The sequence below is a fragment of the Sorex fumeus genome, unplaced genomic scaffold (genome assembly GCF_029834395.1).
Source record: "Sorex fumeus unplaced genomic scaffold, SorFum_2.1 ptg000063l, whole genome shotgun sequence".
NCBI classification, from domain to species: Eukaryota; Metazoa; Chordata; class Mammalia; order Eulipotyphla; family Soricidae; genus Sorex; species Sorex fumeus.
This window is the reverse complement of record NW_026606120.1, coordinates 29652122-29675032: the sequence shown is the minus strand read 5'-3', so window position 1 is coordinate 29675032 and position 22911 is coordinate 29652122. Positions and strand designations below refer to the sequence as shown.

Genomic DNA, 22911 nt, shown 5'->3' with positions numbered 1-22911 from the left:
GCACGAACAGTACAAGATAAACCCCTCAAATAAACCAAAATTCAGCAGAATGATGATACAATACCCCATGATAATAATAATCTCTCTTAACATCAATGGGCTAAATGCACCAATTAAAAGACACAGAGTGGCAAGGGATGGATCAAAAATTGAACTCAATATTCTGCTGTCTGCAAGAAACACATTTGAACAGTCAGAGCAAACACAGATTCAAAGTCAATGGCTGGAAACAATTCTTCAGGCAAACACCTCTCTCATAAAAGCTGGGCTGGCCATTTTGGTATCAGACCATATTGATTTCAGACTGAAGAAAGTTCACAAGAGAAAGAGAAGTTCATTTCATATTGATCAAGAGATCTGCACGTCAGGAACAACTTACACTCCTGAATGTATATGCTCCTAATGAGGGACCAGTGAAATACTTAAAAGAACTACTCACAGACTTGAAGGAAGAAACAGATTGCAACACAAAACTAGTGGCGATTTCAACACTGATTTGTCACCTCTTGATAGTCAGCTAGACTCAATCTTAACAAGGACATGCTTTATTTGATGAATAAATAAAAGAAAGGAGCTCACTTAGTAGATATATACAAGACACTTCATCCTCAAAAAGCTGAATACACATTCATTTCAATTGTGCATAGGACTAAGACTGACCACAAGCTGGGCCAAAAAACATACCTCCATAAAACTAAGAAGATAGAGCTTGAATCAGTGATCTTCGAAGACCACGATGCACTGAAAATATAAGGGAATAAGACACATAAACAGAAAATAAAATCAAACACCTGGAAATTAAGCTGCTCACTGCTGAAGAATGAGTTGCTTAGAAAAAAAATCAAAGAGAAAATCAAAAGATTCCTGGAAATGAAGGAAAATGAAGACACGAGTTACCAGAACTTATAGGATACAGAAAAAGGTGTATAAAGAGGACATTTTATAGCTCTACAAGGATTCCTCAGGAAGGAAGAGAGAACCCACCTAAGTAACCTAACCTCACAGCTTAAGAGCTTGGAGAATGACCAACAAAAAGAGCCCAAAGCAGGAGTAAGGAAATAATAAAACTTAGAGCAGAAATTAGTGAGTTGGATGTCCAAAAAACAATCCAAAAGATCAATGAAAATAAGAGCTGGTTCTCTGAGAAAATAAATAAGATCTATAAATCTGTAGCAAGACTCACAAAAAAGGAAGAGAGAAAAACCGAATAAATAGAACCGGAAATGAAAAGGGTATATCACAACAGAAACTACAGAAATTCAAAGGATCATCAGAGATTACGTTGAGAATCTTCATACCATGAAATAAATCCTTGAGGAAATGGATAAACTCCTGGATTCCTATAGCCTTCTGAGACTGAACCAATAATACCTGGACTATCTAAACGGACCTATCACCATCTAGGAAATTGAAACGGTAATAAAAAATTTCTCCCCAAAAACAGAAGTCCTGGCCCAGGTAGATTCACTGGTTAATTTTTCCAAATCTTTAAAGAGGACATAATCCCAATCATTTTAAAGCTTTTTAAGGAAATTGTACAATTATAAACACTTCCAAACAGTTTCTATGAAGCAAACATCACCCTGATACCAAAAGCAGACAGAGATACCACAAAGAAAGAGAACCACAGGCCAATATCCCTAATAAACATAGACTCAAAGATCCTCAACAAACAAAATCCAACAATTCACCAAAAAAATTCATACACTATGACCAAGCAGGATTAATCCCAGGGATGTAATGATGGTTTAATATTCACAAGTGAATCAATGTAATCCATCATATCAATAAAATAAAGGGTAAAAACCATGTGACCATATCAATAGCTGCAAAGAAAGCATTTGGCAAGATAGAGCTCTCATTTGGGATAAAATCTCCCAGTAAAATGGGCATTGAAGGAAATTTCCTCAATATCGTCAAAACCATATACCACAAACCCACAGCAAGCATCATTTTCGATGGGGAGAAACTAAAAGCCTTCCCTCAAAGATCGAGCACGAGGCAAGGTTGCCCACTCTCACAATTCCTATTCAATATAGTACTGGAAGTCCTGGCCATAGCAGATAACCAAAAAAAAAAAGATATCAAGCTCATACAGATAGCAAAGGAAGAGGTCAAGCTATCACTACACTGTAGCACTGTGGCACTGTCCTCTCGTTGTTCATTGATTTGCTCCAGCGGGCAACAGTAACATCTCACAACAACTTGTGAGACTTGTTGGTACTGTTTTTGGCATATCAAATATGCCACGGGGAGCTTGCCAGGATTTGTCGTGTGGGCAGGATACTCTCAGTAGCTTGCTGGGCTCAGTGTTAAAATTTTTTTTAGATAAAAAGTATTTTGTCTTTAGGGCCAGAGAAAATACAGTAGATAGGGCACTTGCCTTGCAAGCAGCCAACGAGGTTCCATCTGTAGCTAACACCTATAGTCTCCTGAGCACCACCAGGAGGAAGCCCTGAATACAGCAAGGTGTGGTCCAAACCAATTCCCGAAATCCAAATAAGAAAATTTTGTGTTTGTTTAGAATCAAGTACGTGATAAAGGGCAATTAACGCAAATCAAATTAAAGAACCAGACTGTACTAGTTTGAATATTTAAAGGGCTACAGAGGCCCTTTAAATGATCTAGACCATCGTGAATTGTATCCTGTTATTTAAAACTGGAAAGCAAAACTTACCCCTTTTAAAAATTTACCATCAACACCAAAAGCAGATATCTAATTCATTCAGAATTTGCTAATGTGACTTATTAAATGACTGGGCAATTCTCTTAGAAACGAAATGATAAAAAGAAATCTTCTAAATTCTAATAACAGGGGATGAAAATCCTGGCAAAAGCTACAGTTATAATTTGTTTTTGTTTCAGTAATTATAAAAACAAACTATAATTTGTCTTTCACCCCAGGGTATGTACAAGACAAATTTTGAAACAGCGCTACAAACAACACAAAATCTAGCATAAACCACAGGAAGTAGTTTTGGAATACACATCCAACTGGAAACTGAATGGCAAATTGAGATATTTAATCCCCCAAAATCTTCACCCTTGTCCCCCACATTGAATGAGAAAAATAGGTTAGCTAATTTTGTCACAATGATAAAATGACGTGTTCGTTTATAACATAGCATTAAGAAAATTTAAAAACATTATAAAAATTATCATTTTCCCAGGCAATTCGGATACTGTTTTCTAACAAAAGATAACTGGGATTTATTTTATTTTAAACTTCCAAAGCCTAAAATGATTTAGCAAGCAATGTAGTACAGTTAGTTAGAAGAGCACACAATTCAGTCAGAAAGCCTCGATTTGAAATTCCACATTTTCTGTGCAACCTTACACAGGTTAATTAGTATCTTGGGAATAACATCAATTTCTTTTTCTATCTGCACAACTGAAATATTATCTAAAAACATTTGTTGTTTGAAAGATGAATGTCAGGATGGCCGAGTGGAAAGCAGTAGTAATTAAAACAGTATGGTGTTGAACAAGAAACAGACCTTCAGACCTATGGAACAGAGCTGAATATTCTGTTACAGACTCTCAAATATACGATCACTTAATCTTTAATAAAGGAGCAAGAAATATGAAGTGGAACAAGGAAAGCCTCTTCAACAAGTGGAGCTGGGAAAACTGAATATCTATCTGCAAAAAAAAAGGAACTCTGACCTCTGTCTAACACCAGGCACAAAAGTCATACCAAAGAGGATTAAAGACTTCAATATCAGACTCAAATCCATAAGGTACCTGGAGGAAAATGTAGGCAGACCTGTCCATAATAATGAAGCTAAAAGCTTCTTTAAGGATAAAACACCACTGAACAAGCAGATGGAAACAAACATAAACAAATGGAATTTCATTATACTAAGAAGTTTCTGCACCTCAAAATAAACAGTGACCAAAATACAGAAAGAACCCAAGGAATGAGAGAGAATATTTACCCAATACCCATCGAATAGGTTGTTAATACCCATGATATACAAGTCACTAGTTGAATTGTAGAAGAAAAACTCTTCCAACTCCATCAAAAAATGGGGTGAAGAAATTAACAGAAGCTCCCGCAAGACAAGTACAAATGGCCAAAAGACATATGAAAAATACTCTACATCACTAATCATCAGGGAGATGCAAATCAAAACAACTATAGATATCATCTCACACCACAAAGACTGGATTACAACATAAAGAACCAAGAACAACCAGTGCTGGCGCGGATGTGCGAGAAAAGAACTCTCTTTCATTGTTGGCGGGAAGGTTGGCTGGTCAACCTTTTTGGAGAACAATATGGGTATTCCTTCAAAAAGTAGAAATTGAGCTTCCGTATGACCCCTCAACATCTTTCTGGGAATATATCTAGAGGGTGCAAAAAAGCACAGTAGAAATGACATCTGCACATGTATATTCATTGCAGCAATGTTCATAATAGCCAGATCTGGAAAGAACCTGAGTGCAGGAGAACAGATGACAGGTTAAAGAAACTTTGGTACATCTACACAATGGAATACTATGCAGCTGTTAAGAGAAATGAAGTCATGAAATGTGCTTATATGTGGATGGTCATGGATAGTATCATGTTAAATGAAATGAGTCAGAAAGAGAGAGACAGGCTTAGAATGACTGCACTAATTTGTGGAATACAAAATAACAGAATATGAATCTGATATCCAAGGACAGTGGACACTAGGGTCATGAATATTGCTCCATAGTTGGAAGCCTGCTTCATTAGATGGGGGAGAATGTAGCCGGAATAGAGAAGGGATCACTAATTCTATGGTGGTTGGAGAGATGGAACGCGATGGGAGATGTGTACTGAAAGTAGATAAAGGACCAAACATGATAGCCTCTCATTAGCTATATTGAAAACCATAATGCCCCAAAGTAGAGAGAGATTATGGGGAAAACTGTCTGCCATAGAGGCAGGGGAAGGTCTGGGATGTGTGTGCTTGGGATACTGAGGACATTGCTGGTCGAAAATGTGCACTAGTGGAAGGATGGGTGTTCAATCATTGTATAACTGAAACTCAAATATGAAAACTTTGTAACTGTATCTCACAGTGATTCAATTTTTAAAAAAGTAAAATAAAACAGCAAAAAGTGCTTCACCTAAAAAAAAAGAAAATAGACACTACATTATCGTCTTTCAATGATGATAATTTAACAATGTTATGAAATTATGAATTTGTCTTTATATACATAACAGAAACCAAACATTAACAAAAAATTTATTTATAACTTGTACCTTCCCAGCTTCTAGAAGAAGTATATTTTAAAAAGCAAATCAATAAAAAAATTGTGTTTCCTTTTCTCTTGAACTCATATATAGATTTTTCTTACCATGATGAGGATTTGTGGGCTTTTTCTCTTGGATAATTCAATGACATCTACTTCATTATAATGGAGATTTTCAAGACAGCCATTAAAGTTTTTACGTGGTAACACCATTGATTTGCTATGCTCGGGGATCCCTCCAAAGCTAATCTTAGAAAGAAGAAAAATGACATAAATAACACTATTTAATGAGTTTCTTATCTGCCTAAAATATTTCTGAGGAACAGGAAAATCACCTAATTTATCTGGCATTAATGATCACGTTAAGTATATGATCAGATTTATAGATGATTCAGATTTACATATCTCCATTTGTCATATTTAAATAGTATGTTTAATACTCTTACAATTATCTTCTCCTATGGCACTATAATTTTCATTGATGGATAATAATTTATCTTTATTTCCATATAAGTCTGGATTAGTCTAATAAGTGACCTACCATAGTTACATCCTACTTTATTAATCTTTCAAGTGACATATTTGAGAATACTGGATTTTGCCAATATTTAAGTTAGAATAATATACATTTAATGATTATGCTGAAATCATTAATACCAAATAACTTTTGAAATGTTCTAGATTGTTAGCTGCATTGTGGAATTGCTGATTTTAAGAGTGGATTTGGCAATGCACTGAAATTTGCATTAGGTCTTTAAAAATTACATGAGATAATATTTTTTAAAATTAAGTCACAATAAATTACAAAGTTACACATAGTTGAGTTTCAGACATACTGTGTTCCAACACCAATCACTTCACAAATGTTAATTTCTCCCCAGTTTCCTTTTCAACACTCAGCCTGCAACTTTGACAGGCAAAATTGGTTGTTGCAGTTTGTACCTCATACTTTCACTGGTTCTTGTTGACTCTGTGGTTCAGATATATAGATAAAACAGAGTTCCACACCACCACTATGTCCAAGGAGTCCCCGACTCCTATTTCCTTCTGTCCACCTCTTCTTATTTCTGTACCTTGCTTTATTTACTTCCGTAACCTTCTCCGTTTTATAATATGGGAACAGGGTAACCTAAGAGTTATTTGAACTAAATGGGTGCATTATTTAAAAGAAATCAAATTTTGGCACAAAAGAATTACTTCTCCAAATTATCTCTGTTGCTAATCTGTTTAAGATTGCCTTACAACTCAAAGTATCTTCAAAACCTAAAACTAGATGTAATATAGAAGAAAGTTCCAACCTTTGTAAAATGTTGATGTCATATCGAAAGTGTTTCATCTACTTATTTCCTAGATGTAATGACCACTTAATCCCATGTGAGAGTAACAATAGTAAGGGACAATCCATCACAATAGCATATAAATGTATTCCCTACATTCTTGTGTATCATCAACCACAAGAAATATTTCACTGTAAGTCTCAACTCGTAAGAAAAACTTTTTCTGTACACAGTGGTACATTTTCTAATAGGTAATAATGTATTTTATTAAGGAATAATAAACATCTCATATTATATTAGTCTCAACTATTATATTAGTCATAGAATAAGAAAAACTTTCTGCACACAGTGGTACATTCTCTAGCAGGTAATTATGTATTTTATTAAAGCATAATTGAAATATCACATTATATTATTCTCAGGTTAACACCATGATTTAATGATGACATATGATAAGAAATGATCAGATGATCACAGTAAATCTATTTGCTATCCATCACCATCTCTAGAAGGTAAAAAGGGAAAGAGTGGTGATGAGCCTGGTATCATAAGATTGAATGTTTAAAGAATAAATATCAATATTCTTATAAATCCTGATATTTACATTTAAAAAGTACATCCAATATATTAGAAAGTGATTTTCACACCTCATAATCAAGATCCAAATAGTCAGGCTCTCCCTTAGCCTGGAAGTGATGTGTGTGTCTGTCCACAGTGAAGTGACATGAGTGTGGAGGAGCTCAATAAGGACACAGTGCCAGTGCTGGTCATCTAGCAGGCTGCCCAGAGTGAGGACCTCCTGGACATCAGAGGAGGGTGAGTTAGAGTCTACTAAAAACAGAGAAATGGTAAATGAACAATTCCATAGTGTTCATACCATTGAGGTTTAACAATTCTCACAATTACACTTTCCTTCTGTCCCAAGGACTGGTGAACTGGTGAAACTATTCTAGTCATGAAGCCAATTTTCTTCAGATTTTGAGTAATTCTATTTCATTTGTCCTTATAATTATGATTTATATCATTTTTCTTTTCTTTGCAATAATGGTAGATAGCATGTTGAACATACAAAATAATCATTTTATAGAATAATCAAGTTTATAAAACTTTTTTCATAAAAGCATATTCAAGATACATTGTTGTTGCCTTTTCAAGATACACACTCAGTTATAGGATAATCCATGCACCTAGAAAGTCCTGGCTTATACCCTTGGACCATAATACTAGTTTATAGGTTATTTCTTCCACTTTCAATAGTATCCTGGTTTTAGGATAAATCAATAATTTACTTGTCAAAAATTAGACATAAAATTTTATCTAACTAATTTAAATTCCCCAACGTATTTCCCATAGATTTACCTGAATTAAGAAATAAGACAAGTTTTCCTTTAACTAACTCGACTGTGATATATTCACCATTTTGTCCTTCTCTGTACAACAGAGTCCCATCATTTTGCCTGGTCTTAAATTTCAAAGAAATCACATCTTTTGTTGAGCTCATGTATTTCTGCTTAAATGTATACAATAAGTAACTTCTCCCATCAAAGTTAACCATCTCGGATCCTACAACAGAAAACATTAACATGTTACTGAAGTATAATATATTTTTATCAATTAGTTGAAATGTGTAAGTCAACACACAAATAGAATATCTCTGGTCTGTTTAACACAGTGAAAAACTACACTGTCAATTTTCTCTGTGCACTAAAAAGAACAATACTTGGACTCAATTCTTTGCCTCTTCTGACATTTCTCCGAAAAGGCTTCTTCTCAGAAAGTCCATATGTTTGTATTGGTCTATTTTCATTCTGTGAACACAGTGATTATAGAAAGACGTTGAAGACAATCTCTCACAAGGAAAGTCTTTTCTTATATTTTATGGTCAGTGAATATTGTTTCACTGAAATGTTATACATTTTACATACTGACAAAAGATAAGATATTACTAAAATTCAATGTAAATGAGTTCAATTTTAAATCAGTAGTTTTGATTTTAATTCCTATAGAGCAAACACTCCCATATACTTCTGCTAAGAATAAGTGTCATAGGAATTTACATTAGATTTACAAAACTCCTCTGAGCTCTTAGTAAAGGATCCTCAGTCATCTAGAAAGCATATCTATTCTGCATGGTACTTCGAGAAAACATGAAAGCCATTCTACTAGGTGCCTTTTTACTGTGATGTGACAATTTCCTCTCTACTTTCTGACAGTGTCTTATCTTTCTGACAGGGTCGCTTGCATTCAATTTATATTTAAAAGGAGCGATAGCACAGCGGTAGGGCGTTTGCCTTACAAGCGGCGAACATGGCCGACCTGAGTTCGATTCCTCCGCCCCTCTCGGAGAGCCCGGCAAGCTACTGAGAGTATTTCGCCCCCACGGCAGAGCCTGGCAAGCTACCCGTGACGTATTCGATATGCCAAACACAGTAACAACAAGTCTCATGATGGAGACGTTACTGGGCCCGCTCGAGCAAATCGATGAACAACGGGAGGACTGTGACCTGTGACTGTGATCACTACTATAAAAACAACCTCAGTCAAACTAGTATTAAACTAGTTTTAATACATAGCAATATATATATAAGAATTAATATCCCCACTCTCATATTTCACAACTAAAAAGACATAAAAATACACTTGTGTAATAAATGAAAGTATAAGAAAAGATGAAACTGATATCTTTCAATCTAACTTTAATAAAAATGTGTAGTTTAAAAACAGAAAGACAATCCAGGGGGCAGGGCATTAATCTTACATGTGTCTGACCCAGGTCAATCCCTAGTACCCCATATGATTCTATGAGATCTACTACGCATGATCCCTGAGCATCAATCCAGGAGTAAGCCTAAGCACTGAGCCAGGAGTAAGCCTTGAGCACTGCCGTGAGACGCAATTCCCCAACCCCCCCCCCCAAATAAAGTGTGGCTAGTATATACTTGATATGCATCTCATTAAGTTTAATTAAACAATTTAAAGTAATCCCTTTATGTTTAAAACTCAAGTGTATATTAAAGAGACAGTACAGCATATGGAGAGCTTACATTGAAAGCAGACATCCCAGATTCAACCCTTGGCACTGCATATGGTCCCTAGAGCATTGACTGCAGTGATCACTGAGTCCATAGTTAGGAGTAAGCCTTGATCATAGCTAGTTGTTATCCTCAAATCAAATAATAATAATAATAATAACAATAATAGTAGATCAAATGAATCAACCATTTCATGTAGCTACCCATTAAAATTGAGAAGTTTGAAGACAAAAAATTGATGAAGCCAGAATAAATTTAAAACTATCACATTTAAACAATATCGTTTTTCTCCATGTACATTGCTGAAAGGCAAAAGTAACAATTAAACATTTTAGTGAATAAGGAATTTTAGTTTTATAAATAATTCTTTTAGAGTCCTCCTACTTTATTGTCAGCTCTTAGTTACACAGGAAATCAGAATGTTAAAAGGGCATTTGGCATACATCTCTCATAACACTCAGGGAAAATGTCCTAAAAGAGAATCCAATGTTGAAGTAGGACAGGCACTACTAGTAAACATGTCTGCGATTATTCAAAAGTGGGATCAGTTACTTCTATGGTAAAAGAAACTTCTCCCAACTTCAGGATAATGTCAAGGAAAATCTGTATAAGTGGGTTAAGACTATGACTACTCATTAGAATTAGTCCCCAGAAGCCACTCTTTAGGGATGGTGTTATGGGAGCGTTTCTGGAGAAGTCCTCACATATGCCAAAGACCACACACCCACGCCACTGATTTCTCTGCCAGAAGTATCTGCCACCACAAAATCCCTCAGCACCTTTACAGCAACATGAGATGTGGGTGTGTTGGAAGGGGAGCAAACCAGAGCTGTATGCTCTCTTGACAACAGACAACAGTTCTATCCTGGGGGACAATGAGACTTGGGTGAGTGAATTCAGGATTCAGTCTAAATCCATCTAAAACTTGCACATTTTGTTCTGCTGATCAGTGTAATGGGGAGAGGGGGAGTGAATTTGCTCAGTCCACTTGTAGGAAGAGGTTGCAGGGTGCTCCATGCTTTCACACTCACACTTTCTCCACTGTAGCTGTGCCTTCCTAACCCTGGCTGGCAGGTCTTGGTCAGCCTGCAGAGTTGGGTGAGATCGGGCAGCACTGTCCTTAAAGTGGAGCTGTACTCTGGCAATTGCTTCATGCTTTTGATCCCATTGTGGAAAACAGCCCAGAATAATTTTGATCAGATAATATTTGTCATAAGATTTTCTGTTGGTCTTATTGTTTGTTTGTTTGGGGAGGTAATTAGGCACCATCCAGCATGCTCCGGGATTACTCCTGGAGGTGCTTAGACCATACACAGTGCCAAGGACCAAACCAGGTGGGCTCCAGGCAAGTAAAGTACCTTAATGACTGTATTATCTCTCCAGCTTCCTCTATCTTTGTAATAATAATGTCACTTTTCTTTGAATTAGATATGCTGGTGTGTTAATGCAAAGTGCTGAGACCATCCCAAAATCTCTGACTGGATGTATCTGATGATGGACCTGGGAATTTGCTGTTATCATACATTCTCTAATTAATAAAATTTTATAAATATATTTTGAAAACTGCTGCTCTGAAACATAATTTTATTAACTGTGGTTGCAATCCCATAGGGAATCATGTAACTGAATGTGGGGATAATAAAAAACTGGCAACAGTAAAAGATTTCTGAATGCACAATTACTAAAAAATTAATTCAAGGGCTAGAGAGATAGTACAGAAGTTAAGTACTTGCCTCACTTGCAATAAACCCACATTCAATCTTTCCCGAGCACAGAGCACCTTGGATCCACCAGGTGTGACCTAAAACCCTTCCCTAAATTCATTGAAAATCTATAACACAATCATAAATGGGATGCTTTTTAATACCTTTGTGTTAAATTTTATTTTCATATTGAAAATCATGGACTTTTGCATGTTAATGTTGTAGCCTGTCACTTTAGCATACATATCAATTGTTTCCAGGAGCATTTGTAGAAAAATATACAATTGTTTTACGTAGATTTAAATTTAAAGGTTTTTGTAGATGAAATTTAACTTTTTTGTAAATTTTAAGTTTTTTAAATAAAAATCATGGCATCTGCAAAGAATGGAAGTTTGACTTCTTCCTTTTCAATCTAAAAATTTTTAAAAAAGATATTTTCCTTACCTAATTGCTATGGCAAGTGTTTCCAATACTAATTTGAATAATAAGTGGTGAGAGTGGGCAAACTTTGTGTTTTATTTTTAAGGAAAAGGACTTTGATTTCTCCCCAAATGGTTATAATATTTGTTTTCGCAATTCATTCAAAATAAAACCCATAATGACCCTCAGGGATTTCTGACTGTGGTTGCTTGCATTGCATGTCTTGAAAGAAGATGGAGTGTGGGCAGAGAAAAATGTAGGAATATGTGCTCTAAAGCACATACATTACACTTTATGGAACATTCTACCCAGGTACAAAAGCTGTAGAAAATGATAAAGACACAAAATTATAATATAAGCGAAACCAAAGCACTACAGTTACCAGGGCTTAAGCTTGGAGAGGCTCCAGGTCAGAGAGAAAAAAGGAAGATATCAGGCAGAGCCCAACAGACTCCTAGTGCAGATGAGATAGAGTTGAGTCTGCTGAGAGACTAAAGCACCCGGAATGCATCAGCAGAGTACAGAGAAGAGAGAGGCAGAGAATGCAAGTGACTGAGAAGCAACATTTCTAAAGCTTTCAGAAAAGCATGGATCAGTGCATGCCTTGGGGCTGGGCAAAGAACCACTGACATGTGAATGGGAAACAGGATTGACACACACAAGGACTAGTAGCCGTTCTATTACTCACCCAGAAATCTCAATACCCATGTAATTGGGTGGAGTGCTCAAGATGGTCTTACTGAGGAGTGGGGAATAATTAACTCTACACCAAACACTGAACTGACTGGGAATAACAACTTTTTAAAAGAAACACTTAAGGGGATCAAATTCTTTTTTTTTAAATTTTGTTGAATCACCGTGAGATAGTTAAAAGCTTTCATGTTTGGTTACAATCACACAATGATCAAACACCCATCCCTCCACCAGCACACATTCCCCGCCACCAATATCCCTGGTATCCTCCCCCTTTCCCACCCTTCCCCTGCCTCCATGGCAGACAATATTCCCCATAATCTCTCTCTACTTTGGGGCATTATGGTTTGCAATACAGACACTGAGAGGTTATCATGTTTGGTCCTTTATCTACTTTCTGCACACACCTCTCATCCCAACTGGTTCCTCAAGACATGAGGATCAAATTCTTAACATTTTAAGACACCATCCAAATATATATTTGAATGAAGTTCAAAAATATTAAAATGCAAAAACATTAAACAAAACAAAAGTAAAAGTCTTATCTTTAACCAATATTTACAAGCATACATGGAAACTGAAAAGAATGACCCACAGTGATGACAAAAAAAATCAGTAAAAACTCACATAGAACTGATGCATGTTAGAAAAACAAAGACGATGATGATGAACTCTATAACCTTTTTATATTTCCAAAAGTTAAGCAGACTCAAGATGCCAAAAAAACGCTACAATATCCTTGAAGAAAAATACAAAATGGAAAGAATGCCAGAGGAGATCAATGAACTTGAAAATTAATAGCAATATATTAAACTTTAACCAGAGGAAAAATAATAATACAAGAACAGAAACAGGGCTGTGAAGAATTGTGAAATAAACAAAGTCAAGGAGTAAAATACATAAATACATATATATACATTTGTATGTATACATATTTCATCTGATATATGGTATTTGCAATTGAGTCCCTTAAAAAGAAAAAGAGAAAACTGAAGAAAGATATAAAGTTGAATATTTTAATATCCACTAACTCTAAAGACAACAAGTAAAGAAAATAAAAAAATATGCCATGAACAAATTTCTTTTTTTTTTATTAGTGAAACACCATGAGGTACAGTTGTAGATTTACAGTTTTTTGTGCTTGGGTTTCAATTATACAATGATCAGATACCCATCCCTCCACCAGTGCTCATTTTCCACCACCATGGATAATATCCCCCCACCCCCATCCCCCCATCCCTCCCTGCCTCTGTGGCAGGGCAATCCCCTGTGTTCTCTCTCTCCTTTTGGGTGTTGTGGTCTGCAAAAGAGGCATTGAGTGGCAAACATGTTCAGTCCATAGTCTACTTTCGACATGCATCTCCCCTCCTGGGAGGATCCCCCAAACACACTTTATTTGGTGCTCCCTTCTCTATCTGAATTGCCCTTTCCTCTAGGATACCCGGCTGGCCTCTAAGTTATGGAGTAATCCTCCTGGTGCTGATCTCAGCTATTCTTGGGTATTAATCTCATTTTTTGTTACTTTATATCCCCCAGATGAATGCAATCTTTCTATGTCTATCCCTCTCTTTCTGACTCATTTCGCTTAGCATGATACTTTCCATATTGTACCACTGGTATGTAAATTTCATGACTTCATCTTTTCTAACAGCTACATAGTACTCCATTGTGTAGATCTACCAAAGTTTCTTTAACCAGTCATCTGTTCTTGGGCATTCAGGTTTCTTCCAGTTTCTGGCTATTGGCAAAAAAATATGCCATGAACAAATTTCTTGGCCCTTAAAATCTCTGGGGAGGAGGAGGACTTGGAGTGTAGCAAAGCGAGAATAAAAGGTGGTAGAGGTTTTATTTTGGGTCACAACTAGCAGTACTCAAGGTTTACTCCTGGCTCTGAACTCAAGGATCACATCTGGAAGGGTTGGGGGATCATACGCATACCAGGAATTGAACCTGGGTCAGCCTCATGCAAGGTAAGCACCCTACCTGCTGTGCTATTGTTTGGGCCTCAGTAAATTATAGTATTTTAAAACAAAATTTTTGATGAATTGAAGCTATCAGTATATGTGACTTATAGTACAATCTGATTTTGCTTGTTCACCTACATTATACAGGGTGTGTACTATGTCTTTCAGTATTTAGTTTCAGTGAAATATTTAGTGGTGCTAATTTATGAACTTGTTTGCTTGTTTTTCCTTTTTAAAAAATACCATCACTGGGAAAGTAATTATACAGGGTGAAGACATGCGCCTTGCATGAGGCCAACCCCAGTTTATTTCGGGGCACCACATGGTCCCCTGGGAAATACCAGGTGCAACTGTAGGGGAGCCCCACGCACCAGGCAGGTGATTAAGAATAAGTCAGGGAGTAATTGCATAATGAATTTACTAGATGTTAGATAAAACTGCACTGAACAATATCTACTATATATTAAAATAGGAGTGGGATAATTTTCATATTATTTTAGAGTTAATTATATTTCAAAATTGTTAATTTCCATTCCTACTATAAATACACTATAAGATTATATGGTTGGAGATGAGAGAAGCATTTTTATTAGATAAAAATCTATCTTCTCTTTATACTTTGATATAAATTGAGAGTGAGAAACCCAATACCAAATTGAGCAGCCTGCAGAGAATGGACACTTGCCCTCCCTGACATAGGAACCCAGGTGCCTGGCCGTCAACTACTGTGTCATTCATTTTACCAGTACAATCAATTTTCTACTCTTTAATAATTGAAATGGGAGCACACATGGGAGCACACTATTCTCTTTATGACTACAGAATTTTAAGTCTGAAGAATGTCTGGGGTTTTCCTTCTTTATTAAGTTTCCTTCTACTATACATCGTGTCTTTCTAGTTCTATTAACAGTTTCTAAATCCATTCAGAGTGGAAGAGCTACAGACAAGAAGGAAGTTCTATCCGTACCCTTTTCTCAAGCTTCTTCAAGTACTTAACAAATATGGGTTATTTAATTTTATTCAGTTTAGGAGCAGGTTAATAAATATTGACATGTCTTGAGTTCATTCATCAAAATCTCTATTTTCATTGCATTGATATTTTAAAATATAAAAGGTAAATAAATTACAATTGCATACTGCTCTCCTCTTCCCTGTTGACTTTCAAAGTCTTTTCTTTCAAATAACTTTCAAAGCTATTTTCAAAGTCTAGTTTGACATGACTGGGACACTGGGAGTCATAACACAGAGGAAAGGGCACTTGCCCAACATGTGGCTTGCCTTGCACATGCCTTGCACTTGCCTTGAGTGAAAGGCAAGGCCTAGAGCAGGTCTAAAAGGAATGTGGACATCAGGTGGATAGAACTGCTGGGAGGCAGCAAGGGAGGAAAAGGAAAGTGGCTCAGATGGCTAACATGACCCAGAAAAGTCAATAAGACACAGATAAGGAGAGCCCCACAGCAGACCCAGGACCGTGCCTGCAGACTGGTTAGACCCCTAAGAACACACCCTTTATCTCTACTTGCTACATATACACACATCATCATCAACATTATCACCACCATCATCATCATCATCATCAAAAGACAGAGTGCATATGCCATTTCAAAAAGGCAAGAAAATGTTTAAGCTTCGAGTTATTAGTAGTATAGCAGTTAGGGCATTTGCCTTGTTCGCAGCTGACCTAGCTTCAATTGCAGCATCCCATATAGTCCTCTGAGAACCATGAGGAGTTAATTCCTGAGTATAGAACCAGGAGTAACCCTTGAGCATTATTGACTGTGGTTAAAACACCAAAAAAGAAAATGGAATGTTTATAGGAATAATAATGTAATTATGGACAAATGAAAAGAAAAGCAACTGAAAAAGCATTGAAAGCAAGAGATACTGCATGTTAAGATAAGCCACTCAACATAAAGTGTTCAGTGAAAAAACAAATGACAAAGATAAAATCCATTATTACTTTAAAAGAGAAATGTACACATTACATACTCATCAAAAAAGTAAACTATGAAGCCCTGGTGATTTGTTATCTGTCTGACACACATAGAGAGACAGACAGACAGACAGAAAGAGAAAGAGAGAGAGAGAGAAAGAGAACATTGTCTCTAATAGCTCATGTTTACTGAATGACAGCTAGCACCACAGCTCCAAAGCAAAGCAAATGGGAAATTCTGGGTTTCAGACACTCAGCTTTAATCTTCCTTATGCCATCTAAACCAAGGATCTAGCTAATTCATTCTGCCAAAGTAATATCAAGTTAATGGCAAATCCCCATCAAAGAGCTTATTGAGGTTTGAAGTCAGTACCCCTGAAGTTGTTTGCAGAATATGGAAGGAGATGCTAATTTCAGGGGATCAAAGGGAATCTCTAAATATCAGGTGTCCTAGCTATGGAAGTCTGAGCTCATTTAAGAGATCCAAGAAACAAAAGGGTGGAAAAAACTGACTAATGCAAAGCAGGAAAAAATATGGATGCAAACACAACACCTTCCCCAGTTTAATAGCCCATGGAAATAGAAACACCAAAATATAGACAAAGTTTGGTAAACAGTGAAACTTTGGGGATTGGGAAGCTTTAGAATTACTCTCATATCTATAATGAAGTTGCTTGTGCTAACCTCACCTTCAGAAATCACATTATCTATGGATAACCAAAGTGATAATGTTAGCATTTTCAATAACTCACTATACCCACAAAGCCTGTCCCTGCAATAATAAAACCTTAATTTCTTCTGATGAGTATACTCCCTCCTTTCTACTACACTACCCAAATATTTAACTTTGAAAGTATAATTCTGGTTAAGTTCCTTTACTCCTTCTCTCCCTCCATCCCTCCATCTCTCCCTTCGTGTCTTTCTGCCTTCCTTCCTTCTTCCCTTTATTCTAATACCTAGGTATCCTCTAGACAGCCAGAAAACATCTTCATTTTCCCAATGTCCAGTTTTCTTTGATCTCTAAAGCAGTGCAATTATAACTATACTAAACTCATTTGGTTGGTGTGGTATTCAAGTGAAAATGTCTGTAGGAGTGTGGTAGTTAGTATGTGACACATTATGAATTCTACATGCGGTAGATATTATAATTACATACTTATGCCAAACTAATGCTTGACTCGGATACAGAATAAGGTATGAGGAAGTGTGAATGATCAACCTGACCTGAACCTAAAATGAAAAGTTGTTCCCTGAGGCTGGAGCAATAATACAGCAGGTAAGGCATTTGCCTTGCATGCAGCAAATCCAGGTTCAATCTCTGGCACCACATATGGTCTAGAAAGCTCAACAAGACTGATCCCTGACACATAGCCAGGAGTAAGTCTTGAGTATTGCCTGTTATTATCCAAACCTGAAGGGAAAAAAACCCAATCTTATTATGATCCAAGTTAGTCTACATTTTTTTCAGTTTTCTAAAGATATTTCTTTAAAAATAGTGTGATTTCTACTAACTTAAGAAATAACAGTGTATTTTGTATCTTGAAAATAGCAACTTGAGGATAGATTTTGTCAAATACTCCAATGTTCGTGACTTTTCTAGTTTTTTTTTATTATCAGTGGAAATCAGCAGGTAGAATATAAAGATGATGTTCTAAAGTTTAAGAGTAAATTAAGTTAGATGGCTGTACAAAAAGTATGTAATGGGGGGGTGCAAATAGAATGTAGACACTGTGGGGTCCACATATCACATGGGCATCTGGGCCTGCGACACCCACTCCCACAAGTGTCCTTACAGTGTCAGAAAATAGCAAGCAGCTTTTAAGTTAACTTCTGTTGTCAATTTGAACTTTGTTAATTTTATAAACATGCACTCTGGGAAACTTTAGACATCTATGTCTCTAAACTTCTGACTAGGTATCTGAACTCAACTCTGAAGGAACAGCAGTATTATTAAAGATATCCATTCAGTCCAGTTCTACACACACAGATATTTAAAAGGCTGAAAAGATCAATTATGGAGCAGTGGGTAAAGAAAAAAAACATGATGTACTGTTTTTAGTATCTACATTATAAAGCATAATTCCCAAAAGAGAGGAAGAGAGGAAGAAAGAAGAAGGAAAGAAGGAAGAAGAAGAGGAAGGAAGAGGAGGGGGGGAGGATAAGGGGGAGGAGGAGAATGAGGGGGGTAAAGAGGAAGAAAGGAAGAAGAAGAAAGAGGAAGAAGAAGAAAATGCTTGCCATAGAGGCAGGCTGGGTGCAGGGGTGGGGGTGACAGGAGGGAAACTGGAGACATTGGTGGTGGAAAATGTACACTGGTGGAGGGATGGGTGCTGGAACATTTTGTGACTGAAACCCGATCATAAACAGCTTTGTGAATGAATATTTCATGTGATCCAAGTTAAAATAAATAAACAACTATGATAATCAAAGGACATAGATCAACAAGGGTTTTCAGTTTGGTTTTTGTAATGTCCTGCTGAGCTGGAGCGATAGCACAGCAGGTAAGGGCGTTTGTCTTGCAGGCAGCCAACATGGCCGACCCGAGTTCAATTCCTCGGCCCCTCTTGGAGAGCCCGGCAAGCTACCGAGGGTATCTAGTCCACTTGGCAAAACCTGGCAAGCTACCCGTGACATATTCGATATGCCAAACACAGTAACAACAAGTTTCAGGATGGAGACGTTACTGGGCCTGCTCGAGCAAATCGATGAACAATGGAAGGACCGTGACCATGATCTCAGTGAACAATATCCTGCTAACATGGAGTTAGCATGGTAACATAGCCATTTGGGTATAGCCATCACTCACTGTATGCACATCCGTATACTTCAATCCGCATCCCGATCCTGCCCTTAGGGTTCCAGGCCACGGGAAGGAAGCGCAGAAATCTGGCTTGAAAGGGAGAATGGAGTCTGTATTGCACCACGCTGTCTGCATTTGAGTTTCCTGGAAAGCCCTTGGAGAAAAAAAAATGATCAATATAGATAGAAGATCATCTTGACATTGTTACCCCACTTGACAGTAAACAGCAGGTGCTCCACTTTATCAAAATGCAGAACTGTCCTGTTTTAAAGGAATTTTTCTAACGTTTAACCTGGGAAATGACAATTTCTCCTCAGGAAAGTGACAACCTCTTCTCAGAGGGTGGATCAATAATCTTCATCAAGATTTTTCTATTTGAAGACTATTTTAAATTTCAGTGCTACATTAAATGAGCTATAAAACGTCTACCTTCAAAAGCTGCTATTAGAAAGGTGCTCATCTCCTAAACCCATTCTCTGATTCCAAAGCAAGTCAATGCAACCATATGGACGCTCTCCATCTTTTCCTCCTCTTTCTTTATATTATCTTAGGGTTTTTTTCACATTAAAATGACTATTTTTTGCTTTTTCTTTATTTGTATAAATATTCTTACTAAAGCATCATGACTTACAAATTTACTGATAGTTGTGTTTTAGGCACACACTGATTCAATAGCAGTCCCTCCACCAGTGTCAGCCTCCCTCCACCAGTGCTCCCATATCCCTCCCCATCCCAACCCCCACTTTACCCCTACCTGTCAGCTGTCAGCGTGACAGGAATATTGCAAAGTTTCACTGGTTACTGCTTAGGTATCATGTCTTCAGTTTTTTTTTAAAAAAATATGGAACGCTTTATGATTTTGCACGTCATCTTTTTGCAGAGACCATGCTAATCTTCTCTGTATCGTTCCAAATTTACTATATGTGCTACCGAAGCGAGCATATGTCTTCAGTTTTAATGAATCTGTGTTTTGGAAATCTGGCTATACCCCTCCCCCATATCATCGGTATAAAAAAGCCCTGATGCCTATTCACAGATAAGTCCATTTCACAGATAAGTGACATCATCCTGGGTTTGTCTTTCTTCTTCTGGCTTATGATTATCTTCCAGTTCCATGTTTTTTTTTTAAGGTTACAGTCCTTTCCTTTATTGGATTGCCAAATTTAAAAAATGGAAAGTAAAGCAATCATTAACTGGTTCAGGTAAAGAAAACATCTTGACCTGAGTGACCCATCAGGTCTACTCTGACTTGCCCTAAAATTCCTCCCAGAAAAAGCTTCTGGTATTTCAGTATTTTTTTATCCTGACTCTATTAAAACCATCTGGACCGTATGGGTCAACCACCTATGAGCACAGTTCTCCGCAAACCTATTATTATGTACATTGTTCACAGTTTGATCTCTCACTAGAGCAGATTTCTCTACAGAGGCAGCGCTCTGGGACCCATTAAGGTAGGCATTTCAAGCAAGGCGTTTCTTTTTTCAGATTTGGTATTAGTCTGAACTTATCTGAGTTCCCCGGAGTACTACCACAAGAGCTGGTCACTGATAGAAATTTTGTCATTCACTTTGGAAGGTCTTTCTTTAGAACAGGTCATTTTTGTTAAGAACCCCAAAAGACGCTCCAAGCTCCTGTTTTTGCCCCATTCAGGAGAAACATACAAATTTCCCCGAGTCTGGCTTCACTGATGACTAAGTCAGAATTCTGATGGCTTGTTTCGCTCTTGCCGAGCTTTCTCCTCATTGTGGGTTTTCTGAAGTCCAGAGGGCGGTGCATCCGGCCCGAGGCCCAGATGACCTTGAGGATACTGGAAAAGCTGCCCTCGGTATGAATTCCCTTAGAATGGAAAGGGGGATGCACTCCAGAAAGCTCACACTCATTGCCTCGGAAGGGTTCTCATCTCGGAATCCCGAGCCCCTTGGAGGTGCTCAAGTATGAACTCAACTAATGCTTTACCAAAACTCGGGGCATCTGTACGGTTTCTCACTGGAGTGACTAGTAAGGGGTCCTGTCAGGCAGCTCTGCGCAAACCATCTCACTGCCTCCAACTGCAGATTCTCTGGTCCCCACTCAGGTCTGAGGTCTGAGGAAAGTCTGAGATTTACCTAAGCGTTTTCTTTCCATCTTAATGAGTCTTAAACATGTACATTAAAAAAATAACAATAAGGGGGCTGGTGCGATAGCACAGTGGGTAGGGCGTTTGCCTTGTATGCGGCTGACCCGGGTTCGATTCCCAGCATCCCACGTGGTCCCCTGAGCACCGCCAGGAGTAACCCCTGTGAATGGCCAGGTGTGACCCCAAAAGCAAACAAACAGGCAAAAAAAATTAAAAAATATAATAATAATAAAATTTCAGTCTGGTCAAGACATCTGCGAGGCGTCTGCCGCATGCGGGGGGCTCAGCTCAAGGCCTTTTTCACCCACGTGACACAGGTAGGGTTTGTCACCGGCGTGGCCCGCGGGATGCGGACCGAGCCCCGCAGCCTGGTGGCAGCCTTTGTCGCAGGCGCTGTACCTGCACCGCAGCTCCCCGGTCTGAGTCCGCATTTTCTGCTGCGCCACGAAGTCCATGCCCAGGAGGAAGCCACCGTCGCAGGCCGCCACTGGCGCGGCTTCTCGTCCACATGGATCCGCTGGCAGACGATGAGGTCAGGGTCGCGGCCGAAACCCGGGTCGTGCTCCAGGCACCGGAAGGCGTGCGTGTGCGTGGCCTGGTGCCGGATGAGGTTGGCGCTGCGCGTGAAGCACCACATGCACTCCAGACACTTGTAGGGCTTCTCGCCCGTGTGCACCCGCTGGTGCACGATCAGGTCCGACTTCTGGCCGAAGCACTTCTCACTTCTCGCACGCGCCGCACTTGTAGGGCTTCTCGCCCGTGTGGACCCACTTGTGCACGATGAAGGCCGAGCGGTGCCGGTAGCTCTTGTCGCACTTGGTGCACTTTTAGGGCCTCTCCCCGGTGTGGGTCCGCTGGTGGCTGATCAGGTCCGATTCCCGCTGAACGCCTTCTCGCACTCCAGACACTTGAAGGGCTTCTCGCCCGTGTGCGTCAGCCGGTTCCGGATGAGGTTGGTGCTGCGACTGAAGCACTTGTCGCACTCCCTGCACAGGTACGGCTTCTCGCCCGAGTGGCTCCGCTGGTGGACCAGCAGGTCCGAGCTCTGGCTGAAGTTCTTGCCGCAGACGTCACACGTGTAGTATTTTTTCCCCGCGTGTGTCCTCTGGTGCCCCGACAGGGCCAAGTGGTGCCAGAAGCTCTTCTCGAATTTGCTGCATTTGTAGGGTTTCTCGTAGCCGTGGAGCCTCTGATGCGACACGAGATCTGAGCCCTGGGGGAAGGTTTTCTCACACATATCACCGCGATAAGGTTTCTCCCCAGAGTGGGTTCGTTCGCACATAATAAGAGCTAAGTTTTCACAGAAGTTTTGCTCACGTTCAAGGCACTGGTATATCCGATCATCTATCCGAGTAATCTCATGTACCTGAATAAAAATCTTTTTACCCTTCTGAGGGCAAACATGATGGATTTTCTTTCTTTGAGTTCTCCAATTATACCTTTCTTTGGAAGCGTACATTTTCTAGGTCTCGCTCCTAGGGAGTTTCCCACTGGTCTCCCTGACCCATCGTTCTCGTCAAAGTCATTTTCTTGATAAAGACTTGAAGAGACCTTCCAGTCATGAGAAATTTGTCTCCAGAGGTTTCCAGCATCATATACACTAATTCCTGCCAGCCCCAGAACTTAAAGCAGTCTGGAGCTATAGCACAGCGGGTAGGGCGTTCGCCTTACAAGCGGCCAACATGGCCGACCCGAGTTCGATTCCTCCGCCCCTCTTGGAGAGCCCGGCAAGCTACCGAGAGTATTC

At 38.7% G+C, this 22911-nt stretch overlaps 1 non-coding gene and 2 pseudogenes across 1 annotated transcript; all 3 read right to left on the bottom strand.

The window, feature by feature from the left end:
* Positions 1-21019, bottom strand: part of LOC130034978 (contactin-associated protein-like 3) — a 156003-nt pseudogene extending 134984 nt beyond the window's left edge.
* Positions 19884-19990, bottom strand: LOC130036263 (U6 spliceosomal RNA). Its single transcript, XR_008794316.1, has one exon. It is a non-coding gene; the product is annotated as a U6 spliceosomal RNA (small nuclear RNA).
* A 390-nt stretch (positions 21020-21409) lies between the features above and the next one.
* Positions 21410-22690, bottom strand: LOC130035597 (zinc finger protein 322-like; annotated as a pseudogene).
* Between the last annotated feature and the right edge of the window lie 221 nt (positions 22691-22911).